This window comes from Gobio gobio, assembly GCF_949357685.1.
Source record: "Gobio gobio genome assembly, chromosome: 17".
Lineage (NCBI taxonomy): Eukaryota > Metazoa > Chordata > Actinopteri > Cypriniformes > Gobionidae > Gobio > Gobio gobio.
In genome coordinates this window covers 37,154,959-37,179,111 of record NC_137110.1, presented here as the reverse complement: position 1 = coordinate 37,179,111, position 24,153 = coordinate 37,154,959, and the positions used below count along the sequence as shown (strand labels likewise).

The 24,153-nt window shown below is 40.5% G+C and overlaps 1 protein-coding gene across 3 annotated transcripts in view; it reads left to right on the top strand.

Moving 5' to 3' along the window:
• Window positions 1-24,153, top strand: part of asic4b (acid-sensing (proton-gated) ion channel family member 4b) — a 69,557-nt gene that overhangs the window by 35,568 nt on the left and 9,836 nt on the right. The gene's annotated exons all lie outside the window — the stretch shown is intronic.

The following is a 24,153-nucleotide window of genomic DNA, read 5'->3' as shown; positions in this document are numbered from 1 at the left end:
AATACTAACACATATAAAAAAACATGTTTTACTCACATAAGTGTGTTGCACCGTTCCTGTCGGATCCAATATAGAAGGCACAGCATTGTGTTTTAATCTCAATATGTCTACAAATCCAGTCTCGACCTGTATCTTGTTTACAATCGATTCCGCAGTGAAATGAAGCGAACAAACGCAATGTCTTATGCACGTGAGCTGGAACCGGCATGTTTATTGCTCGGTAGCGACCCGTTTAGCTCCACGAGTCGGTGGGCGGGCTTGAGGCGGTGCTTCTGCGTCCTATTACGTCAGTGGTCGACATATTGTGAGAGCTCTCGTTTTCTGGGCCTGGTGTCTATAAAAGCTTTTCTTTGACTAACAAGGAACAAGCAACTCTGAAACTTACAGGATATTCTTATATCACGATGAACTTTTATATACCAAAGGCTCAAAGGAAAGTTGATTTCTCAATTCATCACTCCTTTAAAGATCTACAGCAAAATAGAAAGAGATTTGGTGAAAACTAAGCGAATATTTAATGTACATTTACACACAAACTGAACACCAAACACAACTTTCAGATGCCGTCTTTCTTTTTGGCTTAACTGTTACAGAATGGAATGCATAGGATTGTGGGATATCAAAGGCAGCTGAGATACATGGGATACATTTTTGCTGCCTTCAAAAATCAATCTGATGAAGGTATCTCAGGAGACTGGACGTGAAGCTAACATTGGATTCAGATCTGCCTTGATGTCTTTCTACTGTGGAATGCATCATTCGAAGGCAGCATTTTTAAGATTTCGGACGCAGCCATTGTCTGACCTCCCCCAGACTACTTACCTGCTTAGAGCCAGATTTACTAACAGGGCAAATTAGCGTGAGAGCGCAATTCTAAAAAAGCGCAGATGAGAGTAGAAAGTTCTGTGTGATCTGCTGACAACGCACAAATTAAAGAACACAGGCGAAGCCAGATAATTTCCATAATGACCAACGCAATCTACCAGTTAGCGTCTGGTTTAAGACATGCTTTTTCGGGGGCGGTAAATAATGGAGCAAACACCAGCAAATTGACGAGCACAAACCTTTGTAAATCACCTTGCATGCTTCCTTTAAATACTCTCCTCCCATAAACTTTGCATCTGAAACTCCCACAAATGCATCTGCAATAAGGTCAGCCGCAAAATAACTGACTACAATTTTCTAGTAAACCCTGACAGAAGTTTTTTAACGCAAAAAGAGGGTTTGGCTGGCGCTGTAAATCTGGCCCTTAATGTTCCTGATTACCTTCCTAACTACTGTTACATCATCCAAGTTGATCTCCAGTCATCTTCAGGTCATAACATCATCCAAGTCGTCTTCCAGTCCTCCCTTGTTCCCTCATTTATGTGAGCTCCAACAGTTCTGTAAGCTAACCCTAAGTCTCAAATCTCATCTAACTAGCTCAAGAATCATCACTTACCTGTTTATCCATTGTTTTCCTGCTATATCTGCTAATAAACCTACATGTTGGAGTTATTATCTCTGTTCTGGTCATTTGTGTCTCAGCCTGAGTGTAACGGCTGTAGGCCAGTAAGAGCTATGCATGTAAACCTCACTCCCCTGCCCTCAAGAGGCTCGCTATCAACTGACGCTAGTGGCTGCGGCCTTTAGCGTCCTTGTTAAGATGCCATTCTCCCATGCCGGAGACCGCGGTTCGAATCCCGTTCGGAGCGGGTCAAGTAGAACCGGTTACACTTGGTGCCATGACCCAGATGGGAGTGAGGTTTAGGGGGTTGAGTGTAATGAACGTAGGCCAGTAAGAGCTGTGTGTGTAAACTCCCATGGCTTCAAGAGGTGTACTAGCGGCTGACGCTCTGTAGTGTCCTTGATAGTGTGCCCACCTCCCACGCTGGAGACCACGGTTCGAATCCCGCTACGAGAAGGACTGGTTCTGTGAGCATGACAATTAAAATAGAAAACAGCTATTTTAAATAGGAATAATATTTCAAAATATTACTTTTTTACTGTATTTTTGATCAAATAACTTCTTTCAAAAACATTGTACTAACCCCAAACTTTTGAACGGCAGTGAATGAATAAAGGAGTCTTTTTTATATATAATTAATTATTGAAGTAGATAAATTCAACTAAAAAGCCAGTTGTCGTCAATTAAGTTCGATGAGCATCTCATCTTTTAAAATGTGTACTTAAAAAGTGTACTTTCTTTCCTTTTATCGGTTTTCTTCTTGCTCTGTTTCTCGTCATCTTTTTTGTATCTTCCCCCGTAAGATATCAGTGTAAATAACCCATTATATCACAGATATGACAGTTCGGGTGCTACGGTAGGCTGACACCCTCTGTCACCCAAATGGCCGTAACCAACCACAGCTGTCATAATTACACAGAAATGACCTGTCACCAAGCAGACGCATTATGCACGACACAAACACAAAAGATTTCACACTGTCATTGTGTGCTTTGATCTGTTTCCTGATATGTGGTGGAAAACACTCTTGTTCAGACAGGTTTTAAATTGCTGAAGGAAATCATTTTTAGATCAAAACAAATTCTGATCGTTTTTATGTTCGGAGCCCTGCAACACAAGACGTCGGACTTGAGTATCGGATTCACTAGAAGGGGTTGAAGCAATACGGAGCTCTATTTTTTGTTATCTTCTACACGTACAGCAGTAAATGTGGAGATTTTATGGTCTTATATGTAAAAGTCCCCCATGTGATTCATGCGCTCACTCCATATCTCATTTCCCCTTCTCTCAGCAACAGGACAGAAGTGCTGACAGTTCTTTTGACTCTAGGCTGATTCTCTGTGATGTCAGTGCAGTGTCCCGAATGGTTGCTCCCAACAGACAGGACAATACATTTGCAGAATTTTGTTTTTTGCTGTTTCTGGTCTGCACTATAGCATTCTGTGGGTGTAGTAAACATTGAGATGTAACTGACACAATGTTAGGTCTAACCTTCGAGATAATCGATAAGACATTATCTCTTTAATGCAAGGTTTGAGGGCTAAGACTGACAGATGAGATGATTGCTGGTCTTTGTGGCCAGGAAAACATGACCAAAAACAAGCAAATACACACACGAACACAAAAAAATTGAGATGGATAAATATGTAATGGCAAGCTGTCCCAGGGAGAGGTCATTATAAGGACAGACACAGACACACACAGAGAGAGAGAGAATGAGATCCAGGTGGTTTCAAAGTGGGACACAGAGGTGTTTTTGTACATTTCGCCATCTTTCCAATTGCAGATGAACAAATCTCTTGTTTGATACTGCAAGTAAAGATTTCTAGATAAAGCCTATACTGAAATACAACAAAACAGGACAAACACTGTAACCAACCCTCTGATTGTAATCAATCTAAAGATTAAGCAGCACTTCTGTCAGTACCTGCCTGTTTCTGAGTGGAAAAAATGAGCCAAAGACAAGCCCTGCAGGTCTGATGCAACATCTGCCTATGAGTTCCAGAATGTCTTACATTGCCCAAGGCAAGATGAGAGCACTCTTTCAGAACATTCAGCTCTAGGACAGGAACATGCAGAGAGATTCAGACCCACCATGAGATGAAGAAACTACACACACACACACACACATGCCTGACACGCTCATTAACAATCAGACAAGTATAATCACATGTTGATTATTAGATGTTTCGACTCAGTTTGAGACATTTGTTGTTATTAAGTTATGCTAATCCATCAGTGTTTTGCATAGCCTCATGATTTTTCAATGGGAGTTCACGATTGTCAATAAACACAAAAGCACATGCTGTTTGTGTTGTCCAGATGACAAGTTGAAATGAAAGTATCTTTCCTTTACATTAAGATGGGCTCAGATTATTGGAGTTTATAAATCTTAACCGATTGTGAATTCTGGTTGCATCATGCACATAAGGAGAATCTTCCCAGATTTTCTTTCAAATCTTTAACCTGAACACATATACAAGATTTGAAAATCATGGCGCATTACACACTACAAGATATTTTTAAGACCTAATTATCCTGCCAGATTTAGCACCTCACGTGATCTCATGGGGAAACGGATGTAAACAAAATGGATTTTGTGTCGCGGCAACTTGCTGTAGACATTATATGAGGAGACGTTATAAAGGCAGTCGTGTTGTTGCCACCGGAACCGTACAGCTGCTTGTTTCGTGGCCGGCATTTCAAAAGTTCCGTCACTTCCGTCTACTTGTAGACTTGTCTCTCATTGACTACTGTAGAAAGTTTTGACATAATCATAGTTGTGATGATCCTGATTTTAAATCCTAATTATCAAACATGTTTAATATTGGTGGGGCGGCCCCAATGATAATCTGGGGGCGAACTTCGGAACCGACCGATGCCCTGAGAATGTCGGGAGGGGTAAATCGGGCATAAATCGGTCTGAAATTCCTGTAGTCTGAGCCAAGCTTTAGTATTACAGCAGTGTTTTAAATTTGTAGTTCTTTTTAAAACATGTATTCATCCTTTTGTACTTATTGTATAATATACACTACAGTTCAATAGTATGGGGCCAGTAAGATTTTTTAAAGTAATTAATAAAAAAAAATATATAAATGTTGTTCTTTCTGTTCATCAAACAATCCTGAACAAAATGTACGGTTTTCACAAAATATTAATCAGCACAGCTGTTTTCAACATTAATAATAATACAAAATGTTATCTGTAGTGTTGTGGTACTCGAGACCGGTCTTGAGACCAGTCTTAAGACCATTTTTTTAAGGTCTTGGTCTTGTCTTGGTCTCGACTACATTTGTACTCGGGCTTGTCTCTTTCTCAGATTTAGAGGACTTTGCATTTTGTTCCAAGACTGGTCAAGACCACAACTGCTGGGATATTGCTAAATTGCCAGTGCATTGTCTGATTTATTTATTAACATCATTAATGTGAATAATTGTATTTATTTATTGTGCCAGTTCAGAATTTACTGAGTGATTGTGTCAAAAATGTCACCGAAATTAATACAAATGCTCTCAAAATTCAAGATATTGTTGCAAAAAAGTACTTGAGGTCTTGATTTTTATATTATAAGATGCGATATTATAACATTACAACTTCCTCACAAGAGCAAGAGAGCTGTTTTCACTCATTTGAGCAAACTGCAAACATGATATTGCTTTAAACATTCAATATTCAATAATGCTTTTAAAAGCAATATTCTCAACATTATTTATGCATTTGCAATTTACCAATTCAAATGCATCTTCTGTACTACCACTGCAGTGCAAAGATTTTTGTTGTTAATGATTTCATTTGATTGGTAACAGATCTGTTGTGTCTTATTCTAATTATATTTATTGATCAAAAATAAGTCATTTCTCAGGCGGTAATAAATTTAAGGAGTGCTGGTCTGGTCTCGGTCTCGACTTGGTCTCAACCCCTCAAAGTCTTGGTCTTGTCTTGGTCTCAACACATTGGCCTTGGTCTCGGATTAGGTGGTCTTGACTACAACACTAGTTATCTGAGCACCAAATCAGCTTATTAGAATGATTTCTGAAGGATAATGTGACTGAAGACTGAAGTGGTGGCTGCTGAAAATTAGCTTTGTCATCAAAGTAGATTTTAAAATATATTCAAATAGAAAGCAGTTTCGCCTGCACTGGACAAAAGCAAAATTAGCAAAATTTTCACCAAATATAGATTTCTTGTGTGATGGGTGCAGAGTTGAGATAGCTAATCATACACAAGTTTTGGTCAAGTTCTAAGCTTCATAACTTCTGGCAATTAATATTTAATTTTCTTTCAGGAGCCCTACATTTATCTATTAATCCCTCCCCAATTCTTGCAATATTCGGTTTAACTTCAGAGCTCTGTTTAAAAATGCAAAAAATATGATTTCTTTCTCAACTTTAGTAGCTAGACGTCTAATATTGCATAAGTGGAAAGACAGAATTTCACCTACTTTTAGTCAATGGATTAAGGATCTTCTGTATATCATCTTGCACTAAGATTCGGTACTCCACTAAAGGATGTAGTCAAATGTTTTTCACTATTTGGCAGCCAGTGCTGACATACATAGAGCAAATAGATCCAAATTTTATATTTACTGTTTATTTTTTCCTTTCTTTCCCTCATCTTTTTATTTATTTTTTATGTATGTGCATATGTGTGAATGTACGACTGACTATATGTACAGTATATGTGTGTATAATGTGTGATAATGGTGCAGTGGGGATGGGAGCTCTGTTGGAGCAGAGACAGTTTTGTTTTTCATTATGATCTATTTTTGAAATTATTATACTATGTAAAAAATCTATAAAAAAGATAAAAATACAAAGTTTTACCACCCCTAAACTTTTGAATGGTAGTATAATTATACAAATATAAATCGCTAAATACTAAAATACTATAAACTGTGTTGACAAAACCACCTCCAGCATCATGGAAATTAATTATTAAAGTGAAAATTAGGAGAATTTTCTGTAGTTATAATGTGTGTTATAATGCATAAAGCGCATACTAAGGCAAGCAGATGCAGTGCTAAACACAGCATGAAGTGCGAGTCAGGATGCCAGAGAGACAGAGAGGTTTTAACCTCAGCAGGGGATCAATCAAGCGATCATTAAGTGTGATGTTGTGCATTGATTAACCCCAGCATGAGGGAGAGAGAGCGATGGAACAGATTCCATATAACCTTCATCTTTAAACATACACACTGGTGGAAAATGAAGCAGGTCAATGTTAGCTAACCTGAAGCAATGCAAACACACAGATTCTCAGGCACATGCATACTTTGCAGATGGTGTGTGTGATGGACAGACATGATTGACAGCTAGCCCACTCAAGCAGAATGAGGCCATGCAGAAGGCTTGTGCTGCAGCTGTGAGCTGAAATTGATTACGGGTTTGCTTTGAAGAATTAGCTTAAAAAAGTCTAATGAATTGTACAAAGAAAGGAAATGCGTGTGTACACTTTACTGAAAAAGTTGATTCCTCAACTCTGAATAGCCCTAGAGTTAGGGGTCATTATTGATCTGGTTATTGACTCTGTTGCTGTATCTGAACTCACTTACTTGTTTGCTCATTCTCTAATCCCTATATAGAGCATGGCAGTTGAGTGCACTATATCAGCAAGTGAACAAGTTAAGCAAAGAATTCGGACACTGACGTATTACCATACGCCAGAGAGCTGAAGCTGTCGCAGAGACAACTTTGTCATGTAAAATTAGGTATTGTCAAGAACTAGCTAACAACGTTGATAGTTACTCATAATTTCAAGGTGTAAACTGGACTAATTTGGACAGTTCTCATTCGTTCTTCATTTAGGGGTAAAACGGAGTTCAAAATACATGACCAGCGGTATACTGTTAGCAAACATCTGACGCCACCTTCTCTGCTGAGAGCGACGGTTAGAAGAATATGTAAATATGTGCTGCGTGCTTTCCTCTCAATAACAAAGTAAACACACACCAAAATTGAGAAAACAGAAAACAGGTCAGAAAATGAAGTTGTACTTCTGATGAAACAAGACACTGGCACTGTTTTTCATGTTTAATATGGTATTTTAAGCAATCTATTGTATAAGGTGCTATATAAATAAACGTGACGTGACGTGACATGACAAGACTTTATCAGGGCAAAGCCAACTCCAAACAAAGTTTGTTCAAAATGACTTCACATCAGTTCACTCTTTGATTTCACTTGAAGTATCTCGGGGCCTTAAAGGATTAGTTCACTTTCAAATGAAAATTACCACATGATTTGCTCACTCTCAAGCCATCCTAGGTGTATATGACTTTCTTCTTTCTGATGAACACAATCGGAGTTATATTTATAAATATCCTGGCTCTTCCAAGCTTTATAATGGCAGTGACTGGGTCCCACGAGTTTGAAGCTCAATAAAGTGCATCCATCCATCATAAATGTACTCCACATGGCTCCGGGGGTTAATAAAGGCCATCTGAAGCAAATATATCGTTTTTTGTAAGAAAAATATCCCTATTTAAAACTTTATAAAAAAAATATCCAGCTTCCGCCAGACCGCCTTCCATATATAGCCTAGAACACACCAAGCCGACGGTCTGCTGTCGGGCAGTTTTCGTGCAACAGCCAACTAAGTTTTCTCTGTGTGTTCTGCGCCGTCGGCTGTCGTTGGTCCTCCTCTGCTATTTTTCAGCCGATTTGACATGTTGAATCAGCGTCTGCTCTTGACGGTCAGTTGGGTCATCTGATCAATCTGATTGGCTGTTCAGCTAGCGAACCAGTGCACGAGAAAAAAAAAACCAAGTGATTGTCTGTGGTGAGCGAGATTATGAGGTGCTTTGTTTATAGCGTCGGATGTCAAGCGTCTGCTTGGTGCAACCTGGTCTCACAGAATTCAGTGAAATGAACACGGGCTCCTTAACTCAAAATCCGTGGCAGTTTCACGGAATCGCCGAAAATTCCGTGATGGTTCCACGGAAGTGATTCCTATGCAAGTCAATGACAGTATACAGATACGTTGAGCATGGTTATCATCATGAAACTATGATTTTGCCACTATGACATGGAGTGTGATTCTCGATTGAATCAGCCAGCATTATTTTATTTACTATTATTTTCATTTTTTTTATTTACAGTATTCAGACACGTTTTGAACACGTAACCCAATCCCTTCCCTAAACCTACCCATTTGTGTATTATAAAAAACATGATATAACAGGCAGATACGACTGCAGTCACAATTTATTCAAAAAGTACAAATATTCCAAGTATTCTGAGGCCAAACGATTAATTTGTGTGAAGAAAATCCCCAAAAGCAATCAGCAGCATCGAGTCCATCCACTAAAGATCATAAACACATTTCGAATTTTACCACCGGAAAAAACGTTACGTCAGATTTGACAGCATTGGCTCTCGTTTGTCTCGTGACCAATTGCGTCATCCTAAAGAGTCTTGTGTATTATTTGAATGAGATATGAATGAGTGTTTTCACGGAGTGGCGGGATCATCGTTTTAGCGATTAAAACATTAAGATCAACTCTGTTCTTCACATAAAGACATCGTGTCACTTCAGAAGACTTGGAATGCAACATGAGTTAATACTTTTATACTGTTTTTGGTCAGTTTTTGCAATAAATACCTGTGACTATACTTTTATTTGCCTGTTATGTGTTTTATATTGTTGAGAGTGGGTAGGTTTAGGGTAGGACTGGAGTTAGTTGCTCCAAAATATAAAAGTAGCCTATAAATATTCATAAAATCATGTCTACTTTTTACTGTCATTGACTTGCATATAGGAATCATTTCCGTGGACCCATCACAGAATTTTCGGCGATTCCTTGAAACTGCCACGGATTTTGAGTTAAGGGGCCCGTGTTCATTTCACGGAATTCTGTGAGACCAGTGGTGTGTCAGGGCAACTTTGGACCCAGACGCTGCCGACGTGAGCCAACTCAGCAGTCTGCTTTCGTTGCCACTAGTTCTGTCAGGTCCACTAAAGTCAAAAAACACAATAGACAAACATTTAGTACAATTTTTTAATTGCATATTTTGTAAAGATTTAGATTTGGCGGTATGGCTCTGTTCTAAATTCCCCATCCTTTCATGAGCTCCATGAAAAGCCAAGACAGGGAACAGCAGCAGATTCTGGGGACGACCTCCCATTTAACTGGGAGGGCAGAGCAAATCCCCCATTTAGAACAGAGCATGCATCAATGACAACAGAATGACATGATTAAGTTAGCAATTTAAGGAGGAGCTGGGGAGGAGGTGGGTTGCAAAGCAGCGTGCAGCAGAAGCGTCCAAGCAGGCAGATTGAAGTGAAGCTATGCTTAAGTAAGCCGCCCTGTTTGAGAGAAGCCAATTGAGAGCATAAGATCAGCTGAAACAGGTCAGCTGAAAGAGGGGCGGAGTTAGAATTTCCCAATCAGCTGATAGCGGAGCTTGACTACGTGGCCTGCCAGAACTAACGCTGGCGCTTGATTTGGTCGGCGTCAGTTTGGTGTGTTCCTTGCTTAAAACGTACACAGAAAGTGTAGCCTAACGCCTCTCGCAGTTCAAAACGCTTATGCTACATCCGACGTCATACGTCACGTCAGTTATGCTTTTTTCGTAAGTTTAATATGGAAGGTGGTCTGTGGAAAGCCTTTAACCCCCCGGAGCTGTGTTGAATATGTTTATGATGGATGGATGCACTTTTTTGAGCTTCAAACACGTGGGCCCTGTTCACATTATAAAGCTTGGAAGTGCCAGGTTATTTAATATATTATTTAAATTTAGTTATATTTAATATAACTCTGATTGTGTTCATCAGAAAGAAGAAAGTCATATACATCTGGCTTGAGGGTGAGTAAATCATGGGATAATATTAATTTTAAAGTGAACTACTCCTTTAAAAGAATATAAGGCTTTGTGTTAGGGAAAAAATATAGTGTGTAATAATGACTGCAGTTGTGTATTATTCCTGACCTTGTTCACACGTAACTAAATGGAGTTGAGGAAATCGATTCCATCGACTCCTGCAGTGGAAGTCGGAGTCTACTCTGAAAAACCTTGAATTGAACACCCTGAGCAACATAATTGTTCACCTCAAGTGTTGCTCTCCTCAGCTTTGCCATTAGAGAGACATGCAACCTTTAAGCCTAATGGTGTTCATTAATTAAAATCGTCTTTAATTAATCAGATACGAGTTAGATGTACGTAGACATTTCTTCGCACATTTCTGCCATGACTCTCAAATCATGTGAATGTACAAACCCGACTCTGCTTACACTACAAAACTACTGCATGGCCTTGAACATTTGCAAATCTAAACTTTAATTGCACATCCACATTCATTTTCCTCATGGTAAATTGGGTCTGTGCATTCAATTGAGGCTGTGAATGGTGATAAATGCTTTTTTGGGTGCTTTCTGGCATCCTTGTGACTCGTATACGTTAGCAGGGGAAAGAGAGAAAGATAGAAGTTCTTTTAGAATCACAGGGCTCAATAACGTGTCTCTCTCCACAAATTTGTGGGCAGTCAAGCAGTTGGTGAACATATCTCTGTCTGTTGAGGATTTCAGAGAACATGGAACAGAACTACCATTTCATTACAGTTGTTCAGATCACTGGAGCAGAAAACCTGAGGCAAGACCGCATGGCTGTGGATATGTGTACATCCCTGAGTGTGTTTGTTTATCTGTTTTCGGAGGATGTGTGGATCAAGGTAATATGACATAGGCATTTCCAGTTTTCTTTGTTTTTAATTAAACCTGAGATGTTTCTGTCCCTCCCTGACTCTTCAAAAAATATTATAAAGACACTGTAAAAGCAATCCATATGGATCAAAGTGTTTAATTCAAGTCTTGTGCTGAACATTTAATTTATGCTTTTATTCACATATAAACACTGACCAATGCACATATATTGTGCACATCAAATATGGTAAAGGGAAGCTCAATCATACTTGCTTGAATATATTGTTTTCATATGGATTTCTTTCACAGTACAAAGATCTGGACTCAATGGAAGGATCACTCAGGTTAAATAAATCACTCAGGTTAAATAAAAATTTCAAAGATCTACAAAAACATCATGAGAGTGAGTAAATGATTGCTGAGAACTTTCATTTTTGGATGAACTTCTGCCTTCTGCATCATGTCCCAAGAAAAGAAAAGACTACAATGAATTAATGTGACCACAATTTCTGAAAGGGTATGGGTTTGAATAACTCTTGACTGTCTATCAACCTTATAATTCATCAGCATATTTTAGAAATTAGTGTAAAATGAACTGCACTGAATCAAAAGATGTAAACAACAGCTTGTAATAAAGAGCCTAGGAACATGAGGCTGTGTTAACAAACGTGAGAAGTTCATTAAAAAATCACAAACGTAAGAGAATGCCTGAGGCACACCTACTGGCAATGTTAGTGCCCTGTGAATCCATATGTCTCCTGTGTTCACCTTCCCCTGTTTTTAATTGGGTAACACTTTAGAATACGGTTCTGTCATTAATGAATAACTACAGGAACAAATGAGGACCGCAATATTAACATTTAGTAACTATTATTAACAAACAAGAAACTATGATTAACAAATTATTAAGTAATAGCAGGTAGTTCACTGTTAGCTCAATAACTACTATTTTTTACTACTAACAACTGCTATATACAGGTTTACAAATAATTAATAGTGTATAATTAATTCTAAAGTGAAGATTATGGTCCACTAGTAATGACTCTAAAAATTCTTAAATTACTAAATATTTGGAAGAGTACTCTATGGTGAACAGCATGATAACTCTCTATGACTGAAGTCATTGCTTTTGAGGTTTTTGCAAGGTTTTGGATAGTAATCCCTTCTGACGGATTTGGTATCACTTAAGTTATTACTATGATCTTTTAGAATACTCTTCCAAATAATAAGTAATTATTTTAACCACTTATGCCCTGGGACCATTTTTGGGGATTTCTGCCTGGATTTGGCCTACCCAAATTGAAAAGCTTCCCATACCCATACCGTGGTCTAAATACACAATTTTGGTGTCATTTTAAAGGAAAACCTTTGAAGTTACATAAACCACTGCTAAAAGTGATAAACATGTAAGTATATGTTGTCTGAGCTGTAATACACCCCAAACACACACACCCCAAAAATAATTTTGTCTGTATCATGTTGTATGCAAGATTTATTCAAATGGATCTGAAGGGAGGAAAATTGCATTTTTATGAAAAAGTACAAAAAGTATATACTTGATTAAGTCATTCCGGACCCTGTACAGGGCCTGCAGAGTTTAAGAGGTTAAAAGGATGAAGTAATACTTGAGTCATTACTATCCAAAACCTTACAAAAACCTCAAAAGCTTACAATGACTTCAGTCATTACTAGGGAGTTATCATTCTTTACACTTTAGAATCCAAATGATTAGCAATTCCTTCTGAATTACTTGAGTCGCTCCACAACATGATCTCATGAAAGTGCATATCTATAGCACAAATTGTATTTATCGTGCAATTTATATCCTAAAATTTGTTTTTTCATGCATATGATACACATAGTAAACCACTTGAGCAGGATTAGTGGTGTGGGTATGTGCGTATTACACACTATAAAGTGCGTATCATATGCACACAAAAACTAAACAATTTTTTTGCGAATACATTGCACAAAAAATACATTACTAGTGGGCTACCATGATCTTCACTTTAGAATTAATTATACACTATGCATTATTCACATTAATTATCAACCTGTATATAGTAGTTCATAGTAATTAGGGAGGTATGAAAATTTTTTTTTGTTATTGATTAGCTTATGGTGAACTACCTTATTCAAGTGATGTTTCCAAAGAAATAGCAAGTAAGTGAAGAATCATTCACTCAAAAAGATTTATATATTTGAATTGCATATACAATTTCCATACATTAACTAATAAACTTAATGTGATGCACATTTGTCAGTCATACATAAATGAAACCAGTAATAAACAGTAATATTTATTGAAAAAGGGTCATGGTATCATGGCATAGTTTGACTATTTATTTTATATATTTTAAATTATCATATTTGTAAAATGCATTTATTAAAATTGCTTAGAATCAGTATAAATCTGGGGCTAGTTGCATAAACAGCCATTATGCAGTCAAGGGCCATTCAGTCTTACTTTTTGGTATCAAATTAGGGCAGTCTATGTTTAAAAAGTTATGATTTTAAAGTTAGTCTTAACGGTTTATACAACCGGCCCCTGTTCATTGCGAAATCAATAACATTTATAAAGTTAACATGGCTACATTGTAAAATCAAAATAGTTAAGTTACTTTAAAAAAAGTATGCAAACCGATTCCCTTAAAAAAACCAAGTAAAGTGAAACTTTTAAAAGCATCCTATTATCTTCCTTTGAAACCAAATAACTGTGATTTCTTGTTACATCGCTGCATCAATAAAAAGAGAATTAAAGTAATATGAATGTTCCAAGTGCCCAAACAAAGTAAACACTGATCACCAGTTTTTGCTGGAAAAAAATGGGACTCAAACCAATAAATTAATCTTAACTTGGGTTTTCTGAGTAAACAAGAAATAAGAAGTATGTGAATAGCAGAATAGTAGGTTCTTTACAATTAAAAAGTGTTAGTTAGAATCACTGTTGGATTTTACAATGTAGCTGTGGAATTTATAACCAATATACAATTGGTTAAAATTAATGAGATTGAAATAAATTAAATTTAAATTTAAAAATCTTATTTTACCTGACACAAATTCTGTATGCATAACAGTCCCCTAGTAGTCAATAATTGTATCCCTTAAAACTCATCTTTGAACACCAAAATGACATATTTAATAATTATAACTTCTTCATGCCTTAAAATAGCTTGAATGTAACTTACACCCTTTATTTAGAATACGCGTAATCATGAATATGCAAATTAGCCCTGGCTCCATTCACTCAAACCAGATTCACTCTCCCCACTTTACTGTAAACGCTGCACGATGGCAAGTGGAAATACTGGTTTAATTCAGGCAAAGGCCTATATGTTTGAACCAGAAACCGATTCAGATGATGAGTAATTGATGAGTAAATTAAACAGGCTCATCCACAAGTCGATGTATCAGAATACGTTTTATGTATCGCTCTCTACAACGTCGGATACATAACGGTAATTAATATGATTAGCCTTTGGCTTGACTACATTTTCAAACAGCTAATAATGTGTTGCTAGTGTTACTCAAACCATGTTCCTGTTTGCCATCTCAGAGTCAGACAGCTGCCTTATAAAAAACAGTATCCTTAGAAACGCTTTGAACAACTTGGAACGTCAGTGAAAAAGGCATATAGTTCATCATAATTCGTAATATACATCATATACATAATTCACCCGCTATATTGCTAAATGTACACGATTTTTCATATCAGCAGAAAAATATACAAGGATAACCTGATTTCTCTTGAGACTCCCCTGCTTCAGATAGTAATGACGATTTCAAACCGCATTTTCAGTAGGCTACACTGCAATTTTAAGGAGAAAATACTGAGCGATGGTGTTGAGTTATGAATTTACACATGGTTTGCCTTAAAACATATTAAAACCACCACATAGACATAAACAACATTAAAAACGTGATTTTCACCACAGTGGATCTTTACGTATAGTGGCTGGATTTAGGCCTAAATATTTTTAAGTGTTATTAGGACCTAGAAAACAAGGCAGTCTAGGCTTCGGGAATGTTGTGTAGCTTGAGGTGTGTATATTGACACATTTGTGTTGTGATATGTAGTATTTATCGTCCACAGCACCTTCACAAACACCCGAAAGGAACATCTCTCAGTAACAATAACAAGCTTCGCCACAGGCACAATTAAAGACTACACGTAAGTCTGCTGTCAGAAAGAATTAATGTAAGAACATACACACACGCTCTGTCACGCTCTCTTTTTTAATCTTCTCTCTCTAGTTTTATTTCTCTCTCTTTTCTTTGAACTTGAACTTTTTCTCACTGGAATACATTCACATGTTACCTCTATCCAGTTAGCAGATTGCACATGAAATATGCATCTCACATTCATCTTTAGATAACTTACATGAAACATCAGCAATGTTGTTTTTCATACCCACTATACATAACCTGATTCAATCTTTATACATCATGTGTCGAGAGAGAGAGAGAGAGAGAGAGAGAGAGAGAGTTTTAGTACAGAGGCTCTTTTCCTGACCTTTAGAATAAACCTTAGGTTAAGCTTCTCTTTCCTGTCCTTTAAATAACCCCAAAGAAAACTGTGTATAATGAAAATCAGCTGCAGTTTGACTGAAACATGTTTCAGGGTAATGAGAGATGACAGATACATATCATATCTTACATAAAACTGATAAAAGATATAACTGTACTGTAGATACATATCACATTCTCAACTTTGGATTTTGGACCGCAGAATAAGCATATTATGTCTCCTTTTCTGTCAAAGAAAAGGGTGATGCAAGGGTACAAGATTAAGTGAACAGGTAGCATTCTCTAATGCTAAACTTTAGCTAATGTTGTGGCAAGGTTCTCTCAAAGTTATGAACAAACATTCTTCCAGTAACGTTAAAAAGTTCTAAAGTAACGTTCCCATTATGTTTGTAAAATGATAAAACGGAATGTTCCCTTAACATAACCAAGAAGTCTTTAAAACGTTTAAAAAACTTGACGTTTTGAACATTTAGAAATAACATTTGGACCCACTTTATATTAGGTGGCCTTTACTATGTACTAACATTTTAATTAATCATTTGATACAATGCACTTATTGTGTACATACATGTTCCCTTTCGAGGGAACTCCCACTGCATCGGTAACGACGAATTTGGGGACACTCCCTAAGCAACAGCGCGTCTGAAGTATGAATGAAATCAGGCCAATCCTGATTGGTGTTGCGTCATGACGTAACTATGACGGCATACCCGGAAGATACATATAGGGCAGCCCAGGCATAGTAATGGCAGTTATCGCTCTTCAGCATAGCGCTCTTTGTAAATCTGTCTGTCTATTTATTGTTGTTCGTTGTGAGAAAGAAAGTGTGTGAGATGGCGACTGAGAAGGCAAGGGACTTTAAGCAGTGTGTGCACCCGTGTCCTCGCTACATGTCGGGCTCGGACACACACTCGCTTTGTGTTCAATGCCTGGGTGTTGAGCATGCTCAGGCGGCTCTCGAGGGAGCCGCCTGTGAACACTGTGAGCGGCTCACACTCAGGCTCTTGCGTTCTCGGCTGGCCGTGTTCGATGAGGCCGGCCAGCCTCGTGAGCCCTCTGGTTCTGGACCCGCTGTTGCCGAGGCAAAGCGGCGTCGCAGATCCTGGGGCTCACAGCGGGATCTGTCAGACAGGTTTGGGACTGCTGAGGCACTTTCCCAAACTTCGTCTGATGATTCCGAGATTCTCCCTCCCCGTGTGGAAGCCCGCGCTGCGGCTTCTTCCCCCGGGGTGGAGAATCCGATGTTCATTCTCTCTGGTTCCGAGGAACCAGATGAGGTGGACATCGAAGCGGGCGGTGAAGCACCAGATGAGTCGCCACTTCACCCACCCGCTCAAGAGGAACTGGTCGAGGTTTTGACCCGTGCGGTGGCCAAACTAAGATTAGATTGGCCACAGGAAAATGAGGAAGTCCAGCCACCAAGCAGGCTGGATGACCGATTCCTTTCACGCCGGGCTCAAACACCTCGCCGGGGTTTGCCTTTTTTCCCGGACTTGCACAACGAGTTGTGCAAGTCTTGGAAAAAGCCGTATTCGGCACGCGTCTCCAATCCCCCTGTATTGGACTATTCTAATGTCCTGGGGGCGCGTGCAGCCAGATACGGGACGATGCCGCGGGTGGAAGATGCGCTCGCGGGCTATCTTTCTCCCGAATCGGCGTCGTCGCTGAAAGCCCCGGTACTGCCCACCAAGCCCTGCAGGGACACCTCAGCCTTGGTGGGCAGAGCCTATATGGCGGCTGGGCGGGCTGGTAGTTCCTTGCATACCCTTTCCATCTTGCAAGCCTACCAGGCCGACATCCTGAAGGAGTTGGACGAGGGTGATGGTCCCTCTCCGGGGGACATATTGGAGCTCCGGAAGACTGCGGATTTGTCTCTCCGCATCACCAAGGAGACGGCCCGCGCTGTGGGCCGCTCTATGGCATCCATGGTGACTGTGGAGAGACATCTATGGCTGAATTTATCGGGGATGAAGGAGAAGGATAAAACCTTCCTTCTGGATTCCCCGATCTCGCCTTCTGGTTTGTTCGGCGACGCTGTTAATATCGTCGTCGACAGATTCCAGGAGGCGAGGAAGCAGTCAGCAGCTTTCCGCCAATATCTCCCTCGTCGCTCCAAAGGGAAGGCTGCCTCCAGCGGGCAGCCTCAGCCGTCCACCAGTTCCTCGCACCGGCAGGTGCAAAAGCAGAGCGTCGCCTCTCGAGCCCCTCCTCCTGGAGCTTGGCAACAGAGGCGGCGCTCGCACCAGCAGGCTTCCGCACCTATGGGCGATTTGAGAAACGTCCTTCAGGCTAGGAAGGCTGCTGGGAAGAAGTCCTAGCTTCGGCTGGACTTCAAAGAGCGGTCCCCCCCGCGCAGGAGCAACCGAGGTTGTCCCCGCCGCGGCGCTCTCGGGAAATCGATGTGGTAATCCCGCCGTCACAGACGCTTCGGGCCACATCAGTTTCCCGCGGACGTTCACTGCTCCAGCCGCCTCCGGGAGGACTTGCGACTGGGCAGTTAACACGTCCGTACACCGAAAATTGTCCCCAACTGCTCCCTGCCGGTTCGCCGCTTCAGGGGGTTGGGGACAAGGCTCGGTTGATACCCGAAGCCAGCCTCGAGAGGTTTGGCCCAGTGGAAGTGGATTTATTCGCGTCTCGAGAGACGACCCACTTTCCACTGTGGTTTTCTCTCACGCATCCGGCCCCTCTGGGGCTGGATGCCATGGTGCAGACATGGCCGAGGCTACGTCTGTATGCATTTCCCCCGATCGCTCTGCTCCCGGGAGTCCTGGAGCGGGTCCGTCGACAGGGCGCCAACCTGCTTCTGGTGGCGCCACGTTGGCCGACTCGGGTTTGGTTCTCGGACATCATATCTCTGCTGGCAGGTCAACCCTGGGAGATTCCTCTGAGGAGGGATCTCCTGTCTCAGGCAGGGGGCACGATATTTCACCCCCGGCCCGAGTTATGGAACCTTTGGGTCTGGCCCCTGAGGGGGCCAGATACCTAGAGGCTGGCCTGCCGGCCGATGTGATCGAGACCTTACTCAGTTCCAGGGCTCCATCTACAAGGAGACTGTACAGCCTCAAGTGGAATGTGTTTTCCACTTGGTGTAGAGAGCGTGAGGTGGACCCAGTTAACTGCCCAGTGGCTTCAGTGCTGGAGTTCCTCCAAGATCGTTTCTCTGCAGGGCTTACCCCGTCCACACTCAAGGTGTACGTGGCTGCCATTGGGGCTTTCCACACACCGTTGGGTGATGGGCCTTTGGGTAGGCACCAGTTGGTTGTACGGTTCCTCCGTGGGGCTCGGAGGATGAGGCCTGCGGCTCGGTCCAGAGTCCCAACCTGGGACCTGGCAGTGGTTCTCGAGGGATTGGCTGAGGCCCCCTTCGAGCCACTAGAGTCAGCAGACCCAAAGAGCTTGACCCTTAAGATGGCCTTTCTCTTAGCCATCACTTCTCTGAGGAGGGTGGGGGACCTTCAGGCCTTGGCGCTTACGCCGACTTGCCTGGAGTTTGCCCCTGGCGAAGTGAAGGCCATCTTACACCCTAGGGCCGGTTATGTGCCCAAGGTGCCATCAAACGTGGTCAGGCCTTTGGTTCTTCAGGCATTTCATCCTCCGCCTCACGTGACGGCGGAAGAAGGGAGGCTTCACCTGCTCTGCCCGGTCAGAGCCCTTAAATTATATGTGGAGAAGTCTGCGCAGTGGAGGAAGTCTGAGCAGCTATTAGTGTGTTTTGGTTCATCTAAGAAGGGGCTGCCTGCGTCAACCCAGACTATTAGTAACTGGATTGTCCAGGCAATAGCCACGGCCTATCAGGTGCGCAACCTGCCTTCACCTATGGCCGTGAGGGCACATTCCACCAGGGGCATGGCCTCTTCGGTGGCCCTCCTTTCTGGGGTCCCCTTGCAGGACATTTGCGAGGCGGCCGGATGGGCTACTCCACACACCTTTATTAGGTTTTATAGTCTGCACCTCCCTGCGACGCCCGGTGCTAGGGTACTCCAGTCCTAGCTGTGCCCGGTTTCCGGCTTCACACTAGGACTGGTGCTACCATCGGTGTGGCCTAGTGGGTACTCGTTCCCCAAATTCGTCGTTACCGATGCAGTGGGAGTTCCCTCGAAAGGGAACGGCTCGGGTTATGTATATAACCCTTGTTCCCTGAGAAAGGGAACGAGCACTGCATCTCGTCGCCACACCTCGGCAGGCCTGGAGCGCATGCTTCATCGCGATAACTGCCATTACTATGCCTGGGCTGCCCTATATGTATCTTCCGGGTATGCCGTCATAGTTACGTCATGACGCAACACCAATCAGGATTGGCCTGATTTCATTCATACTTCAGACGCGCTGTTGCTTAGGGAGTGTCCCCAAATTCGTCGTTACCGATGCAGTGCTCGTTCCCTTTCTCAGGGAACAAGGGTTATATACATAACCCGAGCCGTTTTTACATTGTACTTACATTTAAAAAAAATACCTGCATGTAATTACATCTGTAATTAATTTCTGTAGTTACATTTGTAAATACACAGTTGACACTTCCCTTAAACCTAACCCTACCCTTAAACTTACCCATACCACCACACCTGTCCCTAACTCTACCCGTATCCCACCTCAATATCAGCAAAAGTGTTTTGCAATACAATTTGAACACATTAAGTACATTGTACTTATTTTTTGATGTAAGTACATAGTACTTAAGGCCACCTAATATAAAGTGGGGCCTAACATTTTATAACGTAATGGGAACGCTAGCAAAACATTCAACATATTCTTAGCTGGGTCAATATTCTGTCTTCCTGCAGAAACTGGGCTTTAATCCCCACTGTCTTACTCTGGATTACCACAGACCGACATAATTATCTGCCTAGACACATGCAGGTCACACACAAACATATGTTACACATACACACCGGTCACTGGCATACACAAACACGGGTCACACACACAAGGGACTATTATCTACAGAGAGCAGAAGTAAAAAATACTTTTTTGTACACATTTCACAAGCACTGACCAAGGAAGTCTATAATTCCTGAAGAAAGCTTTACATTAACATTCCCATTCATCTTAATGGCAGTTGCCCAGCAATCGCAGGGCCCCTCACAGGTATGTGACCTGGATTCTGCCATCTTGGCTCCTGGGCACTTAGTTCCTATAGTAACATTTGTCATGTGGCTGATTACTCGTCAAAGGCAGTGGGTGGACATAATACATTTTTTATCATTTCCAGTGGTCCCTGTGGGTCCTTAATAAGTCTTACAATGTCATAAGTCACAAATTTAAGGTCATAAAAAAGTCTTAATATCTTAAAGGGTATAACAACAAAAGTCTTTATTATTACTTTAAAAGGTCCTAAAGGGGTCATGACATGAGAAATCAAGTTTGCCTTGTTTTTTGTTGTTGTTTTTTACATATGAATGAATGAATGAGACATTTATATAAGCATATATATAAGATGTTTGTACCATAAAAAAATCCTGCAAATTTCACAGATTAAAATGTTCTCCTCATTATAAACAAAGCGTTTATCACAAGGGCAAATACATTTGCATATTACTGCCTCCAGAGCAAGACGGCGACGAATAGTTATACATAACTATATAACTGACATAGGTTCTGCCCACTTGCATTCAGTCGCTTAATAGCTGACATTTGCCTGACACTGGATGGATGTGAGCATCTCGTCTGGTCAAAAGCAAAAAGAACCCATTAGAATCACTGAGGGCCGGTTCACACAGAATGCGTTTTGTCACACAGAATTTGCTGTTTAAAATGCGAGATGCAGGTCAGTGGAACAAAAAAAGCGCAAGATATAAAGACAAGGGCTGTCAAAATGAATGCTTTAACGCATGCAATACATTTTTTCAGTTTAACGTGTTCAAAATATTTAACGCAATTAACGCAGCATTCGTTTTTTTCCACAACCCGTTCTCACTCCCAAGGCGTCAAAATCTGAAGCATGGTCAAGTGCCTTCCGCGTCACAATGAAGATGCTAAAGGTCTTTTTTCGACATGCAGGGTGCTCCATTGATCTCAATGAGAAACCTTGCCATCATACACAGAAGTGTTGGGCATGGGAACGTTATTGTCATGATGAAATTATATATTGGGTTATGATTTTGCCATTATGACATCTTGAAGTGTGATTCTCAGTTTAATCAGCCAGCATAATTTTATTTGCATTTATTTTATTTACGCTATTTAGACCCATCCCTAAACCTACCCATTTGTGTATTATATGATATAAAATACAGGTTATAACAGGCAGATACGACTGCATGCACAATCTATTCAAAAAGTACAAATATTCCAAGTGTTCCGAGGCCAAACAATTGATTTGTGTGAAGAAAATCCCCAAAAGCGATCAGCGTCTCCATCCGCCGAAGATCATGCACACATTCAAATTAAAAAAAATTGCCGCCCAAAGAAACGTTACGTCTCATTTCATAGTGAAATTGCATTGGCTCTCATATGTCTTGTGACCAATTGCGCCATTACGTCAGCTTTGATTGAGAAATGTCATTGGCTCTCGTGTGACCGATTGCGTCATGCCAAAGAGTCGTCTATCATTTGAATGAGATATGACTGACTGAGTGTGTGCGTGCTTGTGTTCACGGAGCGGCGGGATCATCATTTCAGCGATTAAAACATTAAGATCAACTCTGTTCTTTACATGAAGATATTGTATGACTTCAGAAGACTTGGAATGGAATCTATCTATCTATCTATCTATCTATCTATCTATCTATCTATCTATCTATCTATCTATCTATCTATCTATCTATCTATCTATCTATCTATCTATCTATCTATCTATCTATCTATCTATCTATCTATCTATCTATCTATCTATCTATCTATCTATCTATCTATCTATCTATCTATCTATCTATCTATCTATCTATCTATCATTTCGTGTATCTGGTCCTATTGGTCTGTCAGTCATGTTCTCTACACAATGTTTGTGCACATTTATATACTAGCGTATCCTCTATCCACAACATCTGTTCTGTGAACATTCTCTGGTCATATCCGGCTTTTATACCTCCATGTCTGTTATCAGGATGATTTGTGGGAAGGCTTCTGATTTGAAATATTTTATTTTCTCTGGGGGAGGGGAATGAAATCATGCATCGAAATAAATAAATAATAAATAAATAACCAGTAACCAGCATGACATTGGCAAATTGCTTCTATACTGGGTAGACATAACATAATAGATGTATTAAGTGTTTGTGTTTATCTGAAAATCCGTGTTTGAGTGACAATTTTGTACAACATGAACGCTATTTCAAGAGACTAAAGTGGTCTTTTGAAGTAGGAAAAGTGTTCTCTTACATTTACATTCAGGGCATTTAGCAGAAGCTGTTATCCAGGGCAACTTACAAAATTGCTTTAACATTGCGTACGAGACCATTGTTATCAACAGATGCCATGCATGCAATTTGGAAAGCTATCTGCTGGAAAAGAAGTGCTTCCTAAAGAAAAATTTAATTTAATTAAATTCAAGATAAAAGTTGAATTGCAGGTCTGCATGGATTGGATGAACCAGGGAACTTGACCTTTGACTGCCTTTGCGCTAGGTTGTGTACTGCCTTTTACAAAAGTGTATTGAATTTTATTCTAGCAGTTCTAGGAGCCAGTGAAGGGAGTGTAGCAGCGGTGTGATGTGGGAGTACTTGGAAGTTCACAATATTATTTTTGTCATTAGGAGAGAGAGAGAGAGAGAGAGAGAGAGAGAGAGAGAGAGAGAGTAGAGTAGGGAGAAAAAGGTGCAGAAGGATTTCCTTGGGGCAGCAGCGTCAAGCTTTGCTTCATAGCTCTTCTGCAAGTTTGGAATATGAGGTGAAGTAATCTGGAGTTCCCTTATGTGCTGTCTAAGAACTGCTGGTTATGTCTACACCAATCCGGCTTTATTTGAAATTGCATCCTTTTCTATAATTTTGGCCTTTTGTTCACACTGAGATAGCGTTTTTCGCAGTTTTCGCATTGTAGTGTGAACTGTGAAACCAAACATCTTGTAATCATACATCTCGAAAACGATGTAACCAAATTTAATATTATTTTTGCTAGAAGTGGGTTACATAGCCGGATTATATTGCGTCTATAGTTAACCGAGATGGTGAAATGACAGCTATTGCTTGAATTGCGATTGAGCGAAAACTTGAATCCTCTGTAAGTGTTAAGATATTTTGCTAATAAAATTATTGTGCCAAAATAATAGCTGGTCTCATCTCATTGAGCTTGTATTACTTTTTACACATGTACATTTCAGTGTGGATGACTTTTGGAAAACACTTGAAAATATTAGTGTGACTGGAGAGCGTTTTGAAATGAAAATGCTGTTTACAAATGTATCGGGATTAATGTAGACATATAGCCTCTGTTAGCCATTGTGATGGAGGTGTGGAACAGGCTTGGTGGAAGCAGGACAGAGAGTCAAAACAAGAGAAAAATGCAACAGTTGATGCAGCTGCTTCGATAATGGATACATCATGAGGTGTTGAGATGGTTAGGAAATCTAAGAGGAAAAAAGTGCCATTTGGTAGCACCTTCGAAT